The sequence below is a fragment of the Leucoraja erinacea genome, unplaced genomic scaffold, assembly GCF_028641065.1.
Source record: "Leucoraja erinacea ecotype New England unplaced genomic scaffold, Leri_hhj_1 Leri_535S, whole genome shotgun sequence".
NCBI classification, from domain to species: domain Eukaryota; kingdom Metazoa; phylum Chordata; class Chondrichthyes; order Rajiformes; family Rajidae; genus Leucoraja; species Leucoraja erinaceus.
In genome coordinates, this window is record NW_026576438.1 from 10001 (window position 1) to 20215 (window position 10215).

Consider the following 10215-nt stretch of genomic DNA (forward strand, 5'->3'; position numbering starts at 1 on the left):
TGAAATGCCAGTCCAATAATCTATTCAGTCCACCCTCTTTCCCTTCACTCTCTCACAGTCTGTCACCTGTTTTGGGCAGGATTTCTGGTAGTTTCCCAGCCACCAGCCTGCCAGGTCCGAGTGATTGTACTGCCTGGCCTCAGTGACTGAGCTGCCAGCCCTCAGTGACTGAGCTGCCTGCCCAGAAATCCATTCGGCCCCCAAACTCCATACTAGCCCTCTGGAAACCAGTGCCTTCGGCCCACAACACTCATACTAGCGCAACAGAAAGCACCCCCTCCCCTCCACTGGCCAGCAATATTGGAATTGGTGGAGAGGTAGAATATTATGTTGGGTGTCCCGTGTGATGCTGGGACCCAACGGGTCCCACTTAATCTAGTAATCTTATATGTTTCAATAAGATCCCCTCTCATCATTTTAAACTCCAGAGTGTACAAACCCGGCTGCTCCATTCTCTCAGCATATGACAGTCCCGCCATTCTGGGAATTAACCTTGTAAACCTACCAGCTCCCTCAATAGCAAGAATGTATTTCCTCAAATTAAGAGACCAAAACTGTACACAATACCTCAGGTGTGGTCTCACCCGGGCCCAGTACAACTGCAGAGGGAACTCTTTGCTCCTATACTCGACTCCGCTTGTTATAAAGGCCAGCATGCCATCCGCTTTCTTCACTGCCTGCTGTACCTGCATGCTTACATTCATAGACCGATGAACAAGGACCCCCTGATCCCGTTGTACTTGACGCCTTTTCCCAACTTGACGCCATTTAGATAGTAATCTGCCTTCCTGTTTTTGATACCAAAGTGGATAACCTCACATTTATCCACATTAAACATCATCTGCCATGCGTTTGCCCACTCCCCCAACCTGCTCAAGTCACCCTGCATTCTCATATCATATAACCATATAACCATATAACAATTACAGCACGTAAACAGGCCATCTCGGCCCTACAAGTCCGTGCCGAACAACTTTTTTCCCTTAGTCCCACCTGCCTGCACTCATGCCATAACCCTCCATTCTCTTCTCATCCATATGCCTATCCAATTAATTTTTAAATGATACCAACGAACCTGCCGCCACCACTTCCACTGGAAGCTCATTCCACACCGCTACCACTCTCTGAGTAAAGAAGTTCCCCCTCATGTTACCCCTAAACCTCTGTCCCTTAATTCTGAAGTCATGTCCTCTTGTTTGAATCTTCCCTATTCTCAAAGGGAAAAGCTTGTCCACATCAACTCTGTCTATCCCTCTCATCATTTTAAAGACCTCTATCAAGTCCCCCCTTAACCTTCTGCGCTCCAGAGAATAAAGCCCTAACTTATTCAACCTTTCTCTGTAACTTAGTTGTTGAAACCCAGGCAACATTCTAGTAAATCTCCTCTGTACTCTCTCTATTTTTTTGACATCCTTCCTATAATTGGGCGACCAAAATTGTACACCATACTCCAGATTTCGTCTCACCAATGCCTTGTACAATTTTAACATTACATCATAGCTTCTATACTCAATGCTCTGATTTATAAAGGCTAGCATACCAAAGGCTTTCTTTACCACCCTATCTATATGAGATTCCACCATCAAGGAACTATGCACGGTTATTCCCAGATCCCTCTGTTCAACTGTATTCTCCATTTCCCTACCATTTACCATGTACGTCCTATTTAGATTTGTCCTGCCAAGGTGTAGCACCTCACATTTTTCAGCATTAAACGCCATCTGCCATCTTTCAGCCCATTCTTCCAAATGGCCTAAATCACTCTGTAGACTTTGGAAATCCTCTTCATTATCCACAACTATCTTCGTATCATCTGCATACTTACTAATCCAATTTACCACCCCTTCATCCAGATCATTGATGTACATGACAAACAACAAAGGACCCAACACAGATCCATGAGGCACCCCACTAGTCACCTGCCTCCATCCCGACAAACAGCCATCCACCATTACCCTCTGGCTTCTCCCATTCAGCCACTGTTGAATCCATCTTGCTATTCCTGCATTTATACCCAACAGTTGAACCTTCTTAACCAACCTTCCATGAGTAACCTTGTCAAACGCCTTACTAAAGTCCATATAGACAACATCCACATGCTTTACCCTCGTCAATTTCCCTAGTAACATTTTCGAAAAATTCAAGAAGATTAGTCAAACATGACCTTCCAGGCACAAATCCATGTTGACTGTTCCTAATCAGACCCTGTTTATCCAGATGCTTATATATATTATCTCTAAGTACCTTTCCCATTAATTTGCCCACCACTGAAGCCAAACTAACAGGTCTATAATTGCTATATCATCATGGTTCACACCGCCACGCAGCCTTGTGTCATCTGCAAATTTGCTGCTGTTTCTTTGAATCCCTTCATCCAAATCATCTATATTACTAAAACTCAGTTCTTGACCGCTTTTCCCGATCTGTGCTGCGATTTCCGAGAGAACGCCGCCACGTACGGCCGTCTTTTTTGGCCACCTCCCTCAGACCCCCCTCTGCCACATGTGTGCCAAGGATTTTTCCCCTCGATGAAATATGACCGAGATATTAATGTTTTTACATCATTCCCCATTCTGTCTGCTGCCCCCGCTGGTGGCAGGGGAGGAGGCTATAAAACCCGGAAGCGTCCCGCTTCAACTCACTTTCTTGCCGGCCACGAAGTGAAAGGGTCACGGCGCTCTGAGCTGCAGCTCTGCTCCCAGGTGAGTGCGTTTTCACCCAATTGATGTGTATGTTATTCACCATGGTCTGACGTGTCTTGACATTTTGTTGGAAAGAGCTTGTATATTTGTCTACTATCTATATTGTGTTAGAACTGTGAATTGAAAATAAAAACCATTTGTATAATTTGTCTATCTATATTGTGTTTGAACTGTGAATTGAAAATAAAAACCATTTGTATATTTTGGTCTATCTATATTGTGTTTGAACTGTGAATTGAAAATAAAAACATTTGTATATTTGTTTATCTATTTGTATATTTGTCTATCTATATTGTGTTTGAACTGTGAATTGAAAATAAAAACCATTTGTATATTTGTCTATCTATATTGTGTTTGAACTGTGAATTGAAAATAAAAACAATTTGTATATTTGTCTATCTATATTGTGTTTGAACTGTGAATTGAAAATAAAAAACATTTGCATTTGTATATTTGTCTATCTACATTGTGTTTGAATTGTGAAATGAAAATAAAAAACATGTCTTGTTGATGTAAAGCTTTTTGCCAATTTGTTTCTCTTGAGTTTTAAAATGGCTGCACCGGTTTCCAGGTAACTAAAGCATGATGTCTATTGTGTTTGAAATGGTGATGTAAATTGAAATGCATTTGTTGCAACGTTTTCAGGCGGGTAATGCGCGAAAGAAGCTGTTTATTTCGATCAGACTGTGTTTAAATTTAAAGTTGGCGGACATTTTGTGATTTTGGCGGTTTTAAGATGGCGGCGATGACGTCATTTCCGACGATCGGTAAGATGGCGGCGATGACGTCATTTCCGGCGAGCCACGAAGTGAAAGGGTCACGGCTCTCTGAGCTGCAGCTCTGCTCCCAGGTGAGTGTTTTTTCACCCAATTGATATGTATGTTATTCACCATGCTCTGAAATTTCTTGGCATTTTGTTGGAAAGAGTTTGTATATTTGTCTACTATCTATATTGTGTTTGAACTGTGAATTGAAAATAAAAAAGCATTTGTATATTTGTCTATCTACATTGTGTTTGAACTGTGAATTGAAAATAGAAAGCATTTGCATTTGTCTATTTGTCTATCTATATTGTGTTTGAACTGTGAATTGAAAATAAAAACCATTTGTATATTTGTCTATCTATATTATGTTTGAACTGTGAATTGAAAATAAAAATCATTTGTATATTTGTCTATCTATATTGTGTTTGAACAGTGAAATGAAAATAAAAACCATTTGTTATTGTTATAGTTATAAAGCGTTTTGCAAATTTGTTTCTCTTACGTTTTAAAATGGTTGCACCGGTTTTCAGGTAACTAAAGCATGATGTCTATTGTGTTTGAAATGGTGATGTAAATTGAAATGCATTTGTTGCAACGTTTTCAGGCCAGTAATGCGCGCAAGAACCTTTTTTATTTCGATCAGCACTGTGTTTAAATTTAAAATTAACATTTTGGTGGTTTGAAGATGGCGGCGATGACGTCATTTCCGGCGATCGGCAAGCTGACGGCGATGCCGTCATTTCCGGTGCTCGGTTAGATGGCGGCAATGACGTCATTTCCGGTCGGAGGCAAGATGGCACTGAAGACGTGCACGAGGTGTTGAATAATAATAATAATAATAACTTTATTTGTTAAGCACCTTAAAAACAACCAAAGCTGACCAAAGTGCTGTACAGAAAAAAGAAAACAAGCAAGAATCATCATAAAAATTGGCAGAACAACAGAACATACAACTAACACGAGGTAGCATAAAAAGTACATACAAAAATCCAAACAATAAATTTAAAAAAAACATAATAACACAAGTACGAACAACGCAGCAAAACCAATCAAATAAAGTTAATAAACAATTCAACACCTCACTGGTCTACAAAGACCATGGAGAATAGATATGTCTTCAGGAGTGACTTAAAAACAGCTAGAGAAGGGGCCTGTTTAACGTGCAGAGGCAATTCATTCCACAATCTCGGAGCCGACACAGCAAAGGCACGGTCCCCTCTGAGCTTCCGCTTAGTCTTTGGCTCAATCAGGAGCAGCTGATCATCTGACCTGAGAGAGCGGGAGGGCGAATAAGGGTGAAGAAGCTCAGATAGGTAGGACGGGGCAAGACCACTTAGGGATTTAAAAGTAAATAAAAGAATTTTAAAACGAATCCTATACTGAATAGGCAGCCAGTGGAGAGAGGCCAAAAGGTGAGAAACATGATCATGCTTTCGTGTGCCAGTCAAGAGACGAACAGCTGCATTCTGTACCATCTGGAGATGGGCGATGGAGGACCGACTAACCCCCAGATACAGTGCATTGCAGTAATCCAGCCGGGTGGTAACAAAGGCATGGATTACCGTCTCAAAGTGCTGCCTTGACAAAATCGGCTTTATTTTTGCCAGCTGCCTCAGATGGAAAAAACCAGATTTAACAACAGCCTTTACCTGACAGTCAAATCTAATGCTACAGAGCTGGTAAGTCTTGTTGTTACATCCGCAGCGGCAATTGTGTTTCAGCAAAATCTGCAACTGTGAATGTGTGTGTGTGTGTGTGAATAATAAAAGGAGGAATTGTGTCCGGAAAGTAACATGTTGGTGAGACGGAGATTTATATTGTAGCACAAAAAGTATTGATTTGTGTTTCATTTTGCACAGTTTAGAGCCGATCATGTAAGCCCCCCCGCCACAGAGTATCGCTGAAGCTGCTGCTGGCAATGGTGCCGGTAGCGACAAAGACGCGCGAAAGAGACAGAGAGAGAGGCCACAATGGACTGGCAGGCAGGCAAGAAATGTACAGAGATGTGTGTGTGTGTGAATGTGATTATATGTGAGTGTGTGTGTGAATATATGTGAGTGTGTATATATGTGTGTGTGTGCCTGTGCATGTGTGTGTGTGAATATATCAGATTCAGATTCAATTTTGATTGTCATTGTCAGTGTACAGTACAGAGACAATGAAATGCATTTAGCATCTCCCTTGAAGAGCGACATAGCAAACGATTTGAATAAAAAATATTTATAAATGTCCGGGGGTGGTGATTGGCAGTCACCGAGGTACGTTGTTGAGTAGAGTGACAGCCGCCGGAAAGAAGCTGTTCCTCGACCTGCTGGTTCGGCAACGGAGAGACCTGTAGCGCCTCCCGGATGGTAGAAGGGTAAACAGTCCATGGTTGGGGTGAGAGCAGTCCTTGGCGATGCTGAGCGCCCTCCGCAGACAGCGCTTGCTTTGGACAGACTCAATGGAGGGGAGCGTGGAACCGGTGATGCGTTGGGCAATTTTCACCACCCTCTGCAATGCCTTCAGGTCGGAGACAGAGCAGTTGCCATACCATACTGTGATGCAGTTGGTAAGGTTTGAAGCTGCTCTCGATGGTGCAGCGGTAGAGAGTTCACAAGGATCTGTGTGTGTGAATATATATGTGTGTGTGTGTGTATATATACGTGTGTGTGTGAATATATATATATGTGTGTGTGTATATATATGTATATATATGTGTGTGTGAATGTGTGTGTGTGTGTGTGTGTAAATATATGTGTGTGTATATGTGAATGTATGTATATATGTGTGTGAATAGGGGGTTGCACCGTAAGGTCACAAGGTAATAGGACTTGACGCACGGAGCCGCTCAATCCATCTGGAAGACATCCGTCACTTCCAGCATATGTTATTAATGCAAGAAACGCGTCCTTTCCTATCTGTTAAAAACCGCCAAAATGTTGAATTTGTGCTCTGAAAAAAATCGTGGAAGTTGGGGTAAGTGTGAGAGACATGTACCCAACATTAGAATTCCAAACGTGAAATGAAATGAAGGTAAAGAGAAGCGAGAATTGAAGGGACAACAGCAGCTAAAGTGCTTGGTAAAGATTGCCTGTGCAGATATCGTAATTGAAAATATTGGAATTATCGTGTTTGCTCACTGCATTTCATCAACAGTAAGGCATTATTCGTGTTTTTTCTTGATTCCTTTGGTATCTATAAATTCTCAGAAGTGATAAATCTGGCTGTAAATTTTTCTTCAGATGCGTTTTCATTTTGTACGTAAAAACCAACTTGAGAACCATGGGCGATTTATTAAAAAAAATACTGCCAGATTTATCACTTCTGAAAATTTTTAGATGCCAAAGGAATCAAGAAAAAACACAAATAATGCTTTAGTGTTGATGAAATGTAGTGAGCAAACGGCCAATGTTCGCTAAGCACTCTTTGTTGTCCCTTGAGCTCTCACTTCTATCTACTGTCATTTCTCCTCACTTTTGGAATTCTGAAGTAGGCTAAATGTCTCACACGCTCATCCCGATTTCCATAATTAGCGCAAAAATTTGCAGCGCAAAAATTGGACATTTTCGGCGGGTTTTAACGGATCCGCTACGTTCAGATTCATATTCAACTTTAATTGTCGTTGTCAGTGTACAGTACAGAGACAACGAAAAACGCTTAGCATCTCCCTGGAAGATGGAGTTGGAAACAATGGTAAGTGCCTACCTGCAGTACATCGCGTGTACATTTGGTGTAGCGTAGCATCAGTACGGGTCATGGGTCATGACCCGAATGCTGTGAAACCTCCCTCTGTGTGTGTGTGTGTGTGTGAATATATATGTGTGCATGTGAATATGTGTGTGTGGGAATATTTACATGTGTGTGAGTGAATATATGTGTGTGTGTGTGTGTGTGTGAATATGTGCGGGTGTCTATATGCATGTGTGTGTGAATATGTGTGTGAGTGAATATGTGTGAGCGATTATATATGTGTGTGTGTGAGTGCATGTGAATATATATATGTGTGTGTGTGAAATAATATAATATTTCGTAGTTCAGAGCTTATTTGTTATGTTTAGTATTGTGATGGCTGTCAGGAAGAAGCTGTTCCTCAATGTAGATGTTACAGTTTTCAGTTTACATAAGTCAGACGTGACTCCATAAGTCGGGCATCAGTCAGTCCACAAGCTGTGAGAGTTAGTCCAAAGGCCATGAGTTAATCCCAAGGCAGTGAGTCCACACGTCATGAGTAAATCGCTCACTGCCCCCTCTCCTGCTCTGACACCTCAAGACGCAGCCATCCGCCTGGCTATAGGATGCACTCCCTACTGAAGCCGTCCACATCCCTTGCATGAGGACATCCCGCCCCCTTCTCATCAGTTCATGACAACCCCCGCCTGAAGCTGCCCTTGGCTGCACGACATTTACCACCCATAGGGCAGTGTCTTGAGGTGGGGGATGAGTCTGTATATATGTGTGTGTGTGATTAAGTCTGTGTGCGTGTGTGTGAGTCCATGTGTATGAGTGTGTGTGTATGAGTATGTGTATGTGTGTGTGTCTATGTGTGTGTGACTAGAAGGGTCTTTGTGTGAATGTGAGTGTCATTGAGTTTGTGTGTGCGTGAATGAGTCTGTTTGTGAATATGTGTATGAGAATGTGTGTGTGTGTGTGTGTGTGTGTGTGTGTGTGTGTATGAATATATGTATGAGTGTGTGTGAATATATATATGTGTGTGTGTGTGTGTGTGTGTGTGTGAAATAATATAGTATTTCGTAGTTCAGAGCTTATTTGTTAAGTTTATTAGCGTGATGGCTGTCAGGAAGAAGCTGTTCCTCAATGTAGATGTTACCGTTTTCAGTTTACAAAAGTCGGACGTGACTCCAGAAGTCGGGCATCAGTCAGTCCACAAGCCGTGAGAGTCAATCAGTCTAAAGGGCATGAGTCAATCCCAAGGCAGTGAGTGAGTCCACAGGTCATGAGTAAATCGCTCACTGCCCCCTCTCCTCCACTGACATGCCCCACATCCGCCTGGCAATAGGATGCACCCCCCTACTGAAGCCGCCCTCATCCCCTGCATGAGCCCCCCCACCCCATTTCTCATCAGCTCACGAGGACCCCCACCTGAAGCTGTGCCCCTCCCTTGGCTGCACAATGTTTACCACACCCCCACCCCACCCCACCCTGACAGCCCCTACCTCAAAAAAATGTTTTGCACAAAATCTTCAGTGTTCATTAACAACTGAAATTGTCTTTGGGCTGCTTTTTGAACATCATGTCAGGAAATGTTATGTGATGTGGCTATTGCTGTAGTATCCTCTAGGATAGCAGCTACATTTCTGCCTGGTGCAAGAACGACACATTCTCGATTCAAGATACCCATCCAAGTGGCCGAGGATACATTATGCAACATCGAGAAGAACTCTAAGACGGCACATTTCACGAGGCAAGTGGAAGTCATTGTTTGGGATGAATGTCTAATGATTAAGAGATAATGCTTTGAAGTTGTGGACAGAACTCTTCCAGATGTCTTCAGCAACACCAAGCATTTTGGTGCCCCCCTGCCAGTACAGGCCTCAGTGACGGAGCTGACTGTTTTTGTTTAGAGTGACTGTAACATCTACATAGACAGTGACTGTTTTTGTTTAGAGATGCACTGAATGTGTGGGTGGGAGGGGAATGGCAAGGAGCAGAGTGGGGTGGGGGGTGAAGGTAGGTGGGGTGACTGAGTGAACTGCCAGCGTACAAGGCGTGAGTGACTGCACTGCCAGTCCACGAGCCGTGAGTTAGTGAACTGCCAGCCCACCAGCTGTAAGTGACTGAACTGCCAGCCCAATAAACCATTCAGTCCACCCTCTTCCCCCTTCTCTCTTACAGACTGTCACCTGTTGTGGGCAGAATTTCTGGCAGTTTCTCAGCCGCCAGCCTGCCAGGTCCGCGTGATTGTACTGCCAGGCCTCAGTGACTGAGCTGCCAGCCCTCAGTGACTGTGCTGCCAGCCCAAAAATCCATTCCGCCCACAAACTCCATACTAGCCCTCTGGAAACCAGTACCTTTGGCCCAACATACTAGCTCAACAGAAATATGAAGGGAAATGTCAAAGGTTTCCTGAAGGATGGAACATCGCCCAAGAATGTTGTCATTAATAGCGTGCTTCGTTGAATGATGACTTCTGAGATATTCTCAGATTTTCCTTCTTAAAATTTGACCGCTGACTTTCTCTATATTAAAATTGTCTCTTTTTATCAACAGGAAATAGTCATCAAGAGGCAGTGAACAGCAGAACACAACAAGACGCAACAAGACACAACAAGTAAAAACTTAATAAATCTCATCTTTAAAATTTAAATTGTTCTTATATCTTAAGTCATTCACATTTTAAACTTTAATAAAACCTTTTTGCACTTTTAATGCTGTGTGTTCTTCATCACAATGGAACCTAATAGGCATGAATGGCTGCTCTGTGGGAGAGCCACCAAGAGTGCATGGGGGGAGAGATTGTTTGGAGATGCACTGAATGTGTGGGTGGGAGGGGAATGGCAAGGAGCAGAGTGGGGGGGGGGGGGGGGTGAAGGTAGGTGGGATGACTGAGTGAACTGCCAGCGTACCAGGCGTGAGTGACTGCACTGCCAGCCCACGAGCCGTGAGTTAGTGAACTGCCAGCCCAATAATCCATTAAGTCCACCCTCTCCCCCTTCTCTCTCTTACTGTCTGTCACCTGTTTTGGGCACAATTTCTGGCAGTTTCTCAGCCGCCAGCCTGCCAGGTCCGAGTGATTGTACTGCCAGGCC

General features: G+C 43.2%; 1 long non-coding RNA gene across 1 annotated transcript; it reads left to right on the plus strand.

The window, feature by feature from the left end:
• The first annotated feature begins 2608 nt into the window (after positions 1-2608).
• On the plus strand, positions 2609-9835 carry LOC129694079 (uncharacterized). Its single transcript, XR_008722950.1, has 2 exons — positions 2609-2702; positions 9677-9835. It is a non-coding gene; the product is annotated as an uncharacterized LOC129694079 (long non-coding RNA).
• Positions 9836-10215: the final 380 nt, after the last annotated feature.